Source organism: Lutjanus erythropterus, chromosome 4 (genome assembly GCF_056507025.1).
Source record: "Lutjanus erythropterus isolate fLutEry1 chromosome 4, fLutEry1.hap2, whole genome shotgun sequence".
NCBI classification, from domain to species: Eukaryota; Metazoa; Chordata; class Actinopteri; order Lutjaniformes; family Lutjanidae; genus Lutjanus; species Lutjanus erythropterus.
Window position 1 is genome coordinate 44,051,256 of NC_139320.1, and position 14,778 is coordinate 44,066,033.

The following is a 14,778-nucleotide window of genomic DNA, read 5'->3' on the forward strand; positions in this document are numbered from 1 at the left end:
AGTATTTCTACATAGTTACTTCCTACTTCTGCCTGGTGCAGGCTGATGATGACGAACCTTGTGACAACTTTTTTTTTGGATCGAGCAACATGAGCACTCAGCTAAGTATAGTTAAAATTCATATTGGTGTACATTTTTTATTCTGTTTATACTGTCCACTCCTAGCTGGCCCAAAATACTGAGATATAAAATCATCAAAAATCACAGCAGAAATTATGCAGCTTTGGTCACAAATACACACACATACACACCATTCAACAGAAGATGAGAGTTTTGGGTGGACCAATATATGCGTATGTGTGTGTGTTCTAAATATCAGTGTTTTTGTGTGTGTACGCATTTCTCTCACAGCTGACTGCGTCCAGACAAAGACCCCAGCTGGAGGGGAATAATGTCTGTTATCCACATTCATCCATCTTTCTTCCTTGTACCCTCCTTCTGTTTTATTCTCCACCCATACCCTCCATGTTAAGTTATTTCCACTGTTCATCTCCCTCTTCATTTTAGTGCATTTCCTGTGCTCTCTCTTTCTTATTTATATTCCATTAGTACCTCTGTCGCTGGCGTAGAGGGGTGATTCTGCCGTAGTTCAAATGGAAATACAAATGTACCATTGTGTTTTGTTCGCATTCAACATGCACAGAAGTCATAACATAGTTTAAACTTAAATTCAAGCTACACTGAAAGCTCCTAGTATGTAAGAAATCTGTCTGCCAATATTAAAATGGAAATTCAAGGCCCACTTCACAGTAAGTGTTCATGCTCTCAACAATGCAATCCTGTTATATTGTAATATATAGTGAATGGAAATGCAGAACAAATTATAATTGAACTGCCATTTATTGTAGTCACAGGATTATATAATAAACTCCAAAGGAGACTCTTCAGTTTGCTTTTAGCATTATATATTTATCAGTTTTTGTGGCTGAGGGTGTTAGCAGTTGTATTTTTGCGTGATAATTCATCTGCATTGCTATAATGTAAATGCAAATGTGAGCTCTCCTCTGGATTTCTGAATTCACTGTCTACAAAGTCATTCATTTACAACGTCAAAGTCAGCAAGAAAGTGCAAACTTTCTTTGTATGGGAGTTCAATGCCACGCTTTGTGCGCACAATGAGAGACATAAAATGTTTCCAATTATGCTTTAGTAGGAGCAACATGGGAGGTTTTGTGCTTCAGTTTCCACTGGGGACATGCAGATCGAAATATACACACAGTCATAGTACATGATGTGCCTTAGGAAGAAAATGTCCAATTATTGGAATATATTCTTGGTGAAATCACTGTGCATTTATTTATCCCTCTGTCTCTCCCTTTGGTCTTCCCACTCTGTCTTTGTCTTAGCCGTGGCTAATTACTACTTTTTCCTGTCCTCCTCAGCCCTCTCTTACTATCTTTATCAACTCCTCACTCCCATTGATTGAAAGAGAATTTGTTCAGTAATCGAAACAAATTGAAGTGGATATTTTCTGATGTGTTGTGCTCCACCACTGCAATAGATCATATCCAGTACCAGTTTATGTAAAACTGTAAATGTAAAAATTTAAAAGGGACAGTTTGGATTACTTGATGTTTGGTTGAAAAGGGTACTTATTGATAGTCAGTGTATTAGCTACAGCAATGGTTTTCAAACTGCGGTCTGGGGACAAACAGGGGTTCCTGAGTGGGTTGTAGGAGGTACCCAGCAACAGAAGGTATAAAATATTTTTTATTTCTATAGTTTGATCATTGGTCGACTTTCTAATCTTCAAACCTAACTATGAAAAAAGGGGATTCCTCAAGACAAACTCCTTTCAAACAGGGTGTCTGTTCTCTAATGTGCATCTCTTGTGAGGGTCCTTGACGTGACAACAATTGGGAACCCCTTAGTTACTGCAGATGATGGTCAACACTCCCCCAGTTTGGAGAAGCAGAGAGGGGCACCAGCACAGAAGCTTAGCAGTGAACTTAAAGCCACTTTAAAAGATTTACCTAAAAAAATCAATATGAGATTATGTCTATGCTATATTTAGAATATTTCCACCATTTTGCATTTCCATCACACAACCTTTATTGATGGGAAACTGTCTGATTACATAAGCCAAATATCTCTCTCTCCAAACCAACCAAACCCATTTCCTGCTAAATTAAATTAGTGATTTTGCCAGTGGAGTTCGGTTGGTTTGGTTGGTTTGGTTGGTTTGGAGAGAGCAAAATTTGGCTTGTATAACAGCGATTTCTGTTGGAAAAAACAGTTTCACAGTGACGGTGAAAACATTATAAATATACTAAATACTGCACTCAAATTTATATTGATTTTTTTAAGTGGACCCTTTTTAATTAGCTAAAATACCTTTTGTTGCTGACCCTGTCCACAGCAGTGCATTGCTTAGCTTTTGTGCTGGTGCTGCTTCGCCTAATTGACCGGCATCTACTGTAGTGAATACACTGACTATCAATAAATACCTCATACAACCCTACATCAAATAATCCAAAATATACCTTTAGACCACAGTGATGCTTTTGCAGCAACTTCTGCGATACAGAGATTCTTCTACATTGCTCTTGATATATTTTCCAAGAAGAACATTTTCTCGATGACAAACAGTGATGGAGTGAGTTTGAACAAGCCCTCAAGGTCAATACACAATGCTGAAGTTAGCATGCTAAAAAAAATGAAACTGTTGTATGAAAATGAAATATCACTGTAAGAGATTTGAACTGTCATTTGTCTCCATAAGGCCAGAGCTTTTTGTTCGTTTCCAGCACCTTCTTTCTCCTCCTCCCTCCTCTCCAGGTGACCTTATCTGAACTATAGTTTGAGTCAGTCTATAGAATGAGTGAAAATGAATCAGATGGGTTGTCTGAACATCACTTTTTGCTGTGTGTATAAAAATGGGGACAACAGTAATCTAAGAGTAATTGTTTTAGTAGTTGATCTACTTTTTCCTACTTGCTCTCCTCCCCTCTCCGCTTGCCTGCTTGTCTCTCTCTGCCACTCTCTCTTGAATATTTTTGTCTCTGCATCTGTAACTTTTTTGTGTCTACGTGTCTCTCTTTTCTGCCTTGACAGTTTTGTTTCTGTCCCCCTGTCACATATCAAATCAGTGGCTGCTGTCTGAAGCCCAGGGGAAATCAGCAAAGTTGCCAAAATCTGAAATACACTCTGTATGCCTACACTTGTCTGAACAAAGTGTGTGTGGGTGAGTGTGTGAGAATGAGGGGGAGTGTGTACGTCTCTCTGTGTGACTTATCTTTACAGACAGTTGAGGAAGTGAGGGCATTTCTAAGGTTAGTGCATGTTGCTAATCTTCGCTTTGAGGAAGGGTCACTGTAGGGTTGTTGGAAGTGTTGGGATTTGGGTTAAGGAGAATTGAATACTTTCATGCAAAATGGCTGTAAGGTGAAAATGTTTAATTCCAATTGTGGTGACATAATATTTTAAAGGATTAAACACTCATTTTGTTGAAACATGCTTTGTAAATGTTAATATTTTGTTTGTGTGTTTGTCTGGCTGTGTCAAACAGTCCTTGATTTATTTTTCTTTTTTCCCAGGCAGTTAGGTAACTGAATTTCAGTGATTATCTGCCAATTTAATTATGGTTCTGTGGAAAACTGAGTAATAGTCTGGAAAATACATAACAAATGCAATAATGAAAGAAGTATAAAATGATAGGAGAAGGAGAAAATAACGTGAGAGATGGTCAGTCAGTAATCAAAGAAGAAAAAGACAGATTGACCAGACAGCAAGTGGAAGATAGATAGATAGACAGACAGACAGACAGATAGACAGACAGACAGACAGACAGACAGACAGACAGACAGACAGACAGATAGATAGATAGATAGATAGATGGATAGATGGATGGATGGATGGATGGATGGATGGATGGATGGATGGATGGATGGATGGATGGATGGAAGTCAGCATGACAGAAAGCGAAGAGAGAGGTATGAAATGGAAGAAATGAAGAGGGGGAAAAACGAGAGAGGATCCAGATGTGTGGATTAAATAGAAACAGGAAAAAAGATGAGAGGCGAGAGAGTGTCAGAAAAAAATAGAGACAGAGGGTAATGAAGTGTGACATCGATAGATGAGTAAAAGTGAACCTGCTGCCAAGGTAAGCAGCCGTGGGCTGTTCTGCTGCGTGTGTGTGCGTGTTATTGAATGACGGGCGTGTAAAGTGGTCCGATCACTCACATAATTACACAGTTGAGTACACACATGGACACACGCCTTCCCTCCATCTCTCTCTCTTTCTCTGTTTAGCGCCACTGTGTCTGTGTGTGAGACAGTTCTGACATTTGGCTTAATGAGTTTTGCTGTTGTCATGGTGAACTTTGACCCCCGTTTGGCCGAGGCTTTTGATAGATGAAGTGTCGTGGATCAGGACCGGTTGAAACTTTCCGTTCAAGAGGCAATTTGCAAAAAAATGTCAGAGCTCATACTCCCAAAGCTTCATTCTAAAGCTCTCCATGAATTGATGGATTATTACATTTTTTAAGCCTCTCTATGTAGCTAATTTGATTTGTCTATGTACCAAATAGACAATGAAAAATGGAAAGCATGACTTTAACCAGGGATAGGCCAAGTTGTTTGAAAATCACAGTATCCAATACCAATCACACTGTGGAGGCAATGTACATAATAATAACATAATAATTGTATTTTTTTCGTACATGATTGAATCAGATACAATCATTTATTATCTCCAGGGTCAGAATGGTCGAAGCTCTGCAACAGTGCTTAGTACCCACTTTCTCCAACCAGTCATAACAAAAATGCTGCAATTACCATCCTAAACCATAAATATGCCACCTATGTCAAACCTGAACTTGAACCTGAAATGGAGAAATTAGGAGATTTTTTTTTTTACCTGCCTACTCTATGACCAATAATTGAACAACATTTCCACCACATGACTTGCCAACACAGTCTTAGGTGAAAATCCATACAACACCCACACAACCCTATTGGTGGTAGTCCTTTGAATAGGGGGAAAAGATCCCTCAAATGCACAGTATACAGGGGGTTGCTCAGTGCACCTTTGGTCTTTTTATGGTTGGAGCCACATGGTGCACCATCCACTACATCATTCAAATCAAGGGTACTGAACAGATCTTTCCCACCATCCATCATTGATGAGGAGCTGACTGAGCTGACTCTTTCAAGTAATAGATCCCAACTTTTGAGCTTTCTCCCTCACAAATTGTGACTGCGTGGGATTAAAAGCACACCCTTACAGTGTTTGGCATGTATTATCCTATTTGTTGAAATAGTCCGCCACAGCTTACTTTTTTGTGCTGACACAAATTGACACATGTTGCTGTGATGTGGTGCTTGGGACCCTTTGTGGTAATGTGAACTTATGAACAGCAGCATTTTAAATGCACAAAAAAACAAAAAAACAAAAATGAAGTCACAAGATCCTTTGGAGAATGTCTATGTTTTTTCGTGTTTGTTTTCTGGGTTTTGATGGCACAGCCTGTGTACGTACAGCTGCTGGGCTGCTGACACTTCAGTTGTGGATGTTCACAGCCATGCAGAGCAGCTTACATTCTTTTTCCCCTTCATTTTTCCGCTCTGTCGGATTGTAACCGTCTGTCTGTGTGCTCTGAGTTCACTTTCCCTATTTGTGTTGTCTGTCCAGCTAATTAATGCTGTCAGGTTTGGTTGGTGGACTGCTGGTGTGTGTGTGTGCAGTATGGTTGTAAGCAGCAGATGCTCATTTAGAATCTCTGCCAGGTTGCCATGGCAGCTAGAGAGTGGGTGGGTTGGGGTCGGGTGGCATGATATTACAGTATTGAACCCAGATATTAATTTCTAAAGTGACCCATTGGCAAACCAGCTTCATATCAGATTCAAATATTTTGCCAATACAAAATCTGTGACCTTATTTTCCAGAGCTAAACAAATCTTACTACAATGATCCCAGAATAATACAAATTTGTACCCTGATATAACAACTCTGAAATTAAAACGCACGCCATCACTTTCTACCCTCTCATCAAACACTGGCAAACATTTGCCACAACACTGACAACTGTTTCGGGACCAACCACAGCATGAGGTCAAAGGGAAACAATAACACAAATGAATTTACTTTAAGCTGTGGATCCCCAAACACTGAGGTTCATTCACTGATTAAATATTATCAGCTCACTTTAATTCAGATGAAATGTTCAGTCAGGATGGCCATGTTTAGCTGTAGGAGTATAATGATACGACGACTGACCCCAGCTAGAGATTTTCCTAGTCGACCAATAGTGGCCAGTTAAAGCCTTTAGTCAGCAAGCCAGTGCATGATATTAATTTTATTATTTAAATATATATTTTTTGGGCCCAAAGCAAGCTGTCTATTTAGTGCTAATAGCAAAAAGGGTATTGACTCTGAATGTGTTGGAGCAACCAGTAAGGAGACTGAGAATTTGGTTAACTCATTTCAACACAGTATAACCTTGTTCAGAACATGGGACTAAATCACCTCCAGTGTCACAAAAGCAAATACTCCTACACAACGGATGATGTATGTTTACAATCAAATTTTCTAAGTTACAAACTCGCTCTTCAACTGCTTCATGCCCCCTGTCCCCTGAAGTCACCTCAGGCGCTGTATTCCCAGTCGTCAAAGACGCGCTCAACGTCTCAGAGGCTCTATCTGGTCTAAAAGGACCGCTAACTGAGCTAACTGGCTAATGGCAACTACAGCACAGGTATCAGGAGTGCACCAGTGACTACAGTGTTACAAGAGATAAGGTCATAAGGTCTGTGTTGCAACAATCCCCTGGGCCTAAAAGTAAGACGCAGCTCCTGAATAGAGTTTGAGATGGGCTTTTTTCTCTGTAGCTATACATAATGAAAATGTGGTCAACTAAGACTCTCACTCATTGACTAACAGTTTAGCCGACTGCGAGGTGGCAGACCTAAATGATGGTCAGCTCTTGATTTAGTTCAATTTAGAATGCAGAGCTCACCGTTTGATATGAGCAAATATGGTCAAGGTTGCATTTCACAATGAACAGAAATATTTAGATGCAAGGAGCAACAAAGTCATGATGGTGAAGTTAAAAATGTTACCAGCTTGACTGAAAATTTGCAGTTCATCCAAGTTGTTTTGCTCCATGAATGTACAGTGATACTCTCAGCTGCTGACCATGTGCAGGTCAGAGGCTGCACAAGAAGTTCTTAGCCTTTCATTTCTGCACTTTAACTCAGTACTGCGAACTAGTCAGAATCATCTTTACATGCGTCTAACAACGCTGTTACTATGCTATAAAGTTTTCCTATTGTTCACTCTCCACTCACTTTGCACCTGGTCACAGTCGGTCGCTTAATTTTAATTGCGTATTCAAATTGAGGACTGTTCATCCCAAGGCCTTAGCTTGGGGACTAGTCCTTTAAGACTTTCCTTGCTGCTTTGTTCCTAAGCTCAGAGCATTTTACATATTTCCCAGTTAAAGAACCTTGACTGTCTCCAGGAATGGTATTGTCCTTTATTCTTCGATTGAAATCCTTGGAAGAGTCCTGCAGGCCAAGACGGGGGTCTCATGAATGACCAAGCTGGGAAGAGTGTTCCAGGTGCATGTGGCAGATTCAAAAAATGTTCATCATCGTCATCATCCTACAACAGAAGATGGATAGGATCTATCAGAGATACCTGAGTTTCTAGTGAATCAGTCTGAACCATAACAAACACAATGGGACTTGTCCATTCAATAATTTTGTTGAAAAAGACAGTGAAAACCATTCCAGCAGTCAAACTGAGTCAAAATCTCCTCTGCTTTGTCTCGTTTTACCTTTCTTTTTTCTTGGAGAGAAAGAGAGAGATGCTCAGGAAATGTGTCACCAAAGCGCTCTGCTTCCATTTTGTACTGCACACATAGACCTTTGAGTGTGATCAATTTTTTTTAGCTCTATTGTCACATTTTTGTATTGTGACAAATCGTGCCATAATATCTAATTAAAGGTCTGGGGTGTTAAGATTTACAGGGATTTATTGGCAGAATATCACACACATTTAATATAATATTCTCAAGTATGTTTTCATGAGAGTATTATTATCTGAAAATGACAATAAATGTGTTTTCATTAACTTACAACAGTAATTTAAAGCTTTTTGTGCCCAAGGCACAACAAAAGGGAAGCTAGAATCTCAAGACACACCTGCATTCACATCCATGCACCACCATCTGTCAGCTGCACAAATGGCTGTTTGGGGTCTGTGTTGACAGAAGGGTTTTAAAGGATTGTTTTTTTTATGTGATAGAATTTGCCTCTCTATTGGGAAGTGAGTGCATACAAAATACTGATAATCAATTAAAACAAATTTCTAACTTTTTGTATAGTTTTATGTTGCAGTAATGTATGGTTGTCACAGAAATCCATTGGCATGCCACTGTCACCCATTTGGGAAGCATGTCTTAGACTGAGCCGTTTATATCTACAGACAGAACGGGTCAGAAACCCAGACTGGACAAAATAAAGTAATCTTAAAGGAGGGGTAGATACTATGCAGAGATGCAGAGAATATGCTATATATAACTTGCATCAAAGCTGCATTTGTATAGTGTGTAGTGTAGTGTCTGTTTCACCAAATTCACCTGAGAAACCTTTACTATCTTTGAATTCAAAGAGTCAGAAACTTCTGGCTTGAGATGGATTTCATAACCAAGAAAGAACCAACTGAAAATTAATAATCACTCGCAAATGAGTCCCAGTTTCTATTTATACTTTGAACAGAATGGAAAGGCAATTGCCCCAGGCCTCAGTATGTAGAATGGGTTTGTAAAAGTTCTGCTTAAGGTAGTGCACTGGCCTACAACACTGGCATACTGTACTATTATGCAAATAGCATTTCCAATATTGGTAGAGACAGGCCATCTAATGTTAATTGAATAGTGAATAGAGCAGTGAGTGTGTGTGTGTGTGTGTGTTTCAGAGAGAGAGAGAGAGAGAGAGGATGTGTGTGTGGGTGTGTGTGTGCATATACTTAAAATCCAGCGTGCTCTAATGAGACACAAAGTACAGACAGCACGTTGAGCGTGGGCTGGAAACCATGGCAACGGCCTTGGGCTCCTAGACATGTTGAGAGAGAGAGAGAGAGAGAGAGAGAACCAGGATGTCTTTAAGAATAGTTATTTTGATCAAGAAGAGAGTGAGTGACTGATCAGCCTACTATATGATGACACACACACACACACACACACACACACACACACACACACACACACACACACACACACACACACACACACACACACACACTTGCTATCAACGTTACTATATTTGTAGGGATTCATCAGTGACATAGTGCATACCCTACCCCTACCCATCACATGCCTATAACCCAAACCTAATTCTAACCCTAAACCTGACACTCAAATAGCCCTTCAAACTTGTGAGCTCCAGCATTTTGGCCCCACAAGGCTGGTTGCACCCCACACACACTGGACCCTACAAGTATGTAATAGTCAAACATGCCCCCACACACATGCACTCTTTGCACTCTCATAAATGCATACATTTACCCTGAAGACTTCTTCTTCTTATGGCAACATCACCCACACATTTGCTCTAAATGCTGATCAGATCTGTTTTTTTTTGTACAGTTCACACAACACACACGACCCTATAGGCGGTCGTCTTTTGAATTGAGTGCAAAAGATTGTAAAGCTCCCTCAAATGCACAGTATGCAGACGGCTGGTTGGAGGCGCATAGCACACCTGCAGTCTGCTTCAAAATAGGCAGTGTACTCCCCGCCATGATGGACTGACGCTTTGTAATTGAACAGGGAGTCCAGTCTCCCGAGAGGATACTAATATTCCTGTTCATGAGGTGCAGAGTTGCAGATGAATATACTGCAACTCATTAGGAAACCATGGGCACCACAAATACCCTGCTAAGAGTAGGGGACATGTTCAGTGTGTTTATGGAGATTTAATGACTTTATAGGCAAAATGATCAACCAATTACCTATTACTATTAAATTAGCAGATTAATCAACAAGGAGGTTTATTCATAGGTATGTTTTCATTAGCCTGTGATGACCTGAAAATATTTTACCTTAGAATGAGATTCTCATATCTACAGAGGGTCCTCTTCTACTGAGGCCACCGTGTTGCACCGGCCTATTTCAGATAAACTGGCTCCGCATACAGCCATTTTGCAGCCACTGTAGTGTCTTCTTAGGGGTGGGAATCTCTTTGTGCCTAACAATTCGATTCAGTTCCAATTCAGAGGGCTATTAAATGATGATAAAGCGATTCTCATCTTGAAGCATTAAAATTTTGAGCTCTTGAGTCAGGGTGTGTTAACAGTGGAGAGCAGCCTGTCTGCTCCATCGTTTCCTCTGAGGAAAGACATCGGTGTCCGGAGCAGTTTCTGAGGTTTAAGTTGTTTCATGCTGTAGTGTGTGCTGCTCAGTCATGCTAGTTTGTTACAGCTGGTCTCCGTCTCACTCTGTTAATGTCTTAATGTCTTTGGACATTGGTAAAAAGTATTCACAGTACACTTCACATTTGTCTCGTGAATGCAATTATTTAGACACTAAATCAAAACATGATCGCAACTGCTGGCTTTTGAGAAGATGAAGTACATCTTCCTGTTAACTGCTGATAACTCCAGAGTATGCATGCTGTAGACCGTCTCAATGATGCATTGCCCTCGCAACCAAGTTATGCCTTTTTCACTTCATCTACATCATGTTAATTAACATTTAGAAAGCCGATTTCTGACATTTATGAATCAATTCAGAATCTTCTATCGCAGTGCATCTAAGAATCGAGTATTTCCCCCACCCGGAGTTCTCCTACATGCTTGAAGGAGCGGAGTGAGACGAGGTGTTTGTGATCTGCTATTTGGAGATATAGAAAGACAGCTCACCATGTTTTCCATCCACCACAAGTGGTTTGAGTTTTGTGCAGCCACTGTAAAAGTTTTTTTGTGGTACAATTATTAAAAGAAAGACCCATTTCGGGCATTGTGTTCAGCCCTGACACCAAAATTGCAGTTTTCTGTTTGAAACACAGTTGCATTCAACCCCTACCGTGTCTCACCGCCTACTTTGACGCAAGTCGACTGTCTAAGACACCAAACAGACGCAGGTGAAGACAGACTTCACAGTGTGTTAGAAAAATAGCACTGCTCCGTTAAAAAAGGCATGCGCATTGTCTTATGTGTCAGGTCTCTTGTATGCATCTTAAACAGACATTCAGCTATTCAAGACAATTCAGGAAAACACAAGCATTACATTATAAACATTATTCAAATGTGTCATTTTATGATACATTGTTCAATTAAACACAAACCTGAGGCCATGTTAACATCAAAAATACTTCAGTTATGATAAATAGGCCTATGTGGAATTCATAAAAAGATGTATTGTTGTTGTTTGTGTTGTTCTGACATGTGTGGGAGCCATTGTGTTAACTTGAAAATTATTAAAATCACATTTTTATTCTATTTGTGCAAGACAGAGAACAGTGCAAATCTGATTTTCTGTGATTGTGCCGGAGAGCCGATGAAACATATTACTTCCTGAAGGGGTAATTACAAATTTGTTGATAAAACACTGCATATTTTTTCAGTAGTGATAAGTGTCTTTATTTGTTTTATTCTGTTGTTTGATTGTAGACAGTATAATACAGGGGATGTGTGGCTGTTTTAATGAGACAGTAAAAAGATGAACAAGATGAAGGTCAAAAGCCTTGCAACACAGGCAGAGTTGCTTATTGGAATTAAGGAGAACTTTTTAGAAATATTTTTACTTTCATGTGGTGAGTAATGCACGTGTGGTTGTGAATGTGTTTGTGTGTTGTCATTTCGGCCCCCGGGGAGCTGCAGGTGTGACCTGGGAAGCTCGCCAAACAGGTGACAAGTGGAAACAAGAAAGAAAGGGGTGAATGAGAGACAGAAAGTTCAAAAACGGCCCCAAAAGGAAAGCGAAAACCAGATGTGTATGTGTGTGTCAGAGATATCATGATAGAAAGTATGTGTTGCCTGTATAAGAAAGAAATTAGAGGAAAAAAAGGACATATTGACAGACGGATGCAGTGGAATGTGACAGAGAAGGGGAAGAAAAAGAGCATAGAGAAACACAGTGAAGGGGCTCAAGGGAAAGCTGAAGGTGTTAATGAGAGAGGCCGAAAGAGACAGATGGAGAGAGAAAACTGTGTGAGCAGAAAAAAAAAGAAGAAATCTATTGACAAGGATGAGAGAGTACTGATTAATGATCATCGATTGTTTACTTCTGCATCTGTTTTCACTGCCTCTTCCCATCCACTCTCTTTGATTTTGTCTTTTTTCCCCCCCTTGTCTTATCTTCTCTCTTGTTCCACACACTGTCTGTCTCGCGACGTCAATAACAACACGTCAATAACAACAGTGTCCTCTGCATGACACCAGAGACAAAAGCGGTCAATGGTTTGAGCAGCGTTATAGATCTCTGAAAGTTACAACAGTCTGCACTCAAAACCATTTCAAGCTCCATTGATTTACTTTTTATCTACGAGACTCATTTCACAGAGAGTTGGCTTTAAGTCAAGGCAGAATATAATGTGGAACAGTATACTAAGAAATAACATAATGTATTAAATTCAATACTGTTATTGAAATAGGCATGACACTATTTCTAAGCAACAGTACATGAGAGGAATACGTTTGTAGCAACATTGGGTCTGTATTCAAGTTGTTCTCTTGAAATGCTGTTACTCTGTGGAATCTGATAGAAACTCATATTACATAATCCCTTTCAATCATTACTTATGATCCAGTAGAAGTGTGTGCTGGTGGCTGAATCTGCAGAGATCCTGCCCTCTGCTAGTATTTTCTCGTTTTTTCCCCTCATTATTTGGCTGTGCTCGGACGTTTCACCAACCCAAAACTCTGGTATTTTACATCCTGATGTGTTTAGGAACAGCTTGGACAAATTCTACCGACTTGTGACTCATTCATCCTCTAGTTTCTCTGGAACGTATTTTATGTCCTTATAACCAAAACAAATCAGTAAAAATAGTTGGTAACACTTCATTTTGAAGGGGCATGCCTGTCAAGACTGTCATAAGGAGCCTTTATGAACTTTTATGACTGTTGTCATTTGGTCATATGTTATTTTAAATTCAAAGGTGACATTGTTTGTAGTGTCTTTGACACTAATCAAGAAAACAGTGGGTCTCATAAAATAAGTTCTTTAGTGGATTGTATGAGTGATTTAGGAGAACTTGTTGCAGTAACCAGTCTTCTTGTTTTTTGAAGTTTCTGTCAGGCACAAACACAGTTTACAAGTGGTTCAGACTTGTTGTAGGAGTCATGTGTGCTTCATTTGCTGTCATCCAAACTAATGTTTTACACTAATAATTGTATATTTTATTAGTTTGAGGACATTTTGAGTTTGAAAAATGAGATACACTTCATAATTATATCAACATTATCCTCTTTGATTGCATTTCAAATAATAATAGAACTGTAAATTTACACGTCTGTGATCATTAATTTATTGATGTATTACAACCTGTTGTCAGGCACTTTGTCTGTATCTTTACATGCAGGTTTATGAAGTTGCTGTCCAGGGAAACATCCTCTATTGCAGTACCTGGCAGCACCATCACCTATTATGGCACATGTTCTGTCCTCCAACTCTATGACAAAGACTTTCCCTTGACTTTCCCTTCCTTCTTCCTGTTGCAGTCATCAATCACCTTGCTGTGGCAAGACCTTATTTTTTAAAGCCATTTCTACATCGAGCCATCTATTCTTTATTTCAGTGACAGTACAACCCTCAGGTGACGCAGCATTAACAGCACTCAGTTTTTCCCACTTTCTTTGCTTAAGAAGGGCCCTTAATTCCACTGCTGACGCTGTTAAAATGACAGACTTTCCTTTGTAGATCTCTGAAAGCAGAACTTCGATCTCCAAACTCATCTTCTTTTTACTCTTTGATGCCATTTTCATGAATAAACACTTCCTGACATGTGGAGCAGGAAGCGTGGCCTTACATGGTCTTATTGTGGTGTTAATTATGCTAATTTACACAGCTCATACATGTGTACTCAAATACACACAGGTGGATCATTTACACATTTATATGAAGTTACAAGCATCTGCTCAATCTGACGTGGCCTGTTCATATGAGCACATCATGCAAATGATAATATAAAATGATAATAATAAAAATAGATCATGTTCTTGCATGAGGCCCAGTGTCTTTGTTATGACAACCTGACATCAAAATTAAAAAAGCTTTATGTTTTAACATTAGATTATATTGTCATAGTTGTCAAGTGTCTTATGAATATTTCCTTAACCTTTCCTTGACAGTGTAATAATACTTTATGACATATATATGACAAGTCCAAAATGTATCACTGTATTGATAAATCACTTGAACAAAATTTTCATGACACACTTCAAATAGTCTCATGACTGCCAGTGTCAAAACCAACCACACTGACAGTATAATGTAATGTTAAAACATAAAGCTAAACATATATATGTATATATATATATTTTTATTTAAATCATGTTATCAATAAATCTGTTGATCATTTTCTTGATTAATTGATTAATTGTTTAATCCTGTCACAGTCTGGTCAATGGAGCACATGGTTGTATGCTTGTATGTCTTGTTTTGTCCACGGAGATTTTCAGTTTACTGTCAGAGAGGAGTAAAGAAACTGTGAGAGCTTCAGAAATGTGAAAATATTCACATTTAAGAGGCTGAAATCAGAGAATTTGGACATTTTTTTCTTAAGTTACTCAAATCCATTAATTGATTATCAAAATAGTTGATGATTACTTTT

The 14,778-nt window shown here is 39.2% G+C and overlaps 1 protein-coding gene across 1 annotated transcript in view; it reads left to right on the top strand.

Moving 5' to 3' along the window:
* The window catches only part of grm5b (glutamate receptor, metabotropic 5b), an 83,799-nt gene that overhangs the window by 44,180 nt on the left and 24,841 nt on the right, over positions 1-14,778 (top strand). The window lies entirely within an intron of this gene.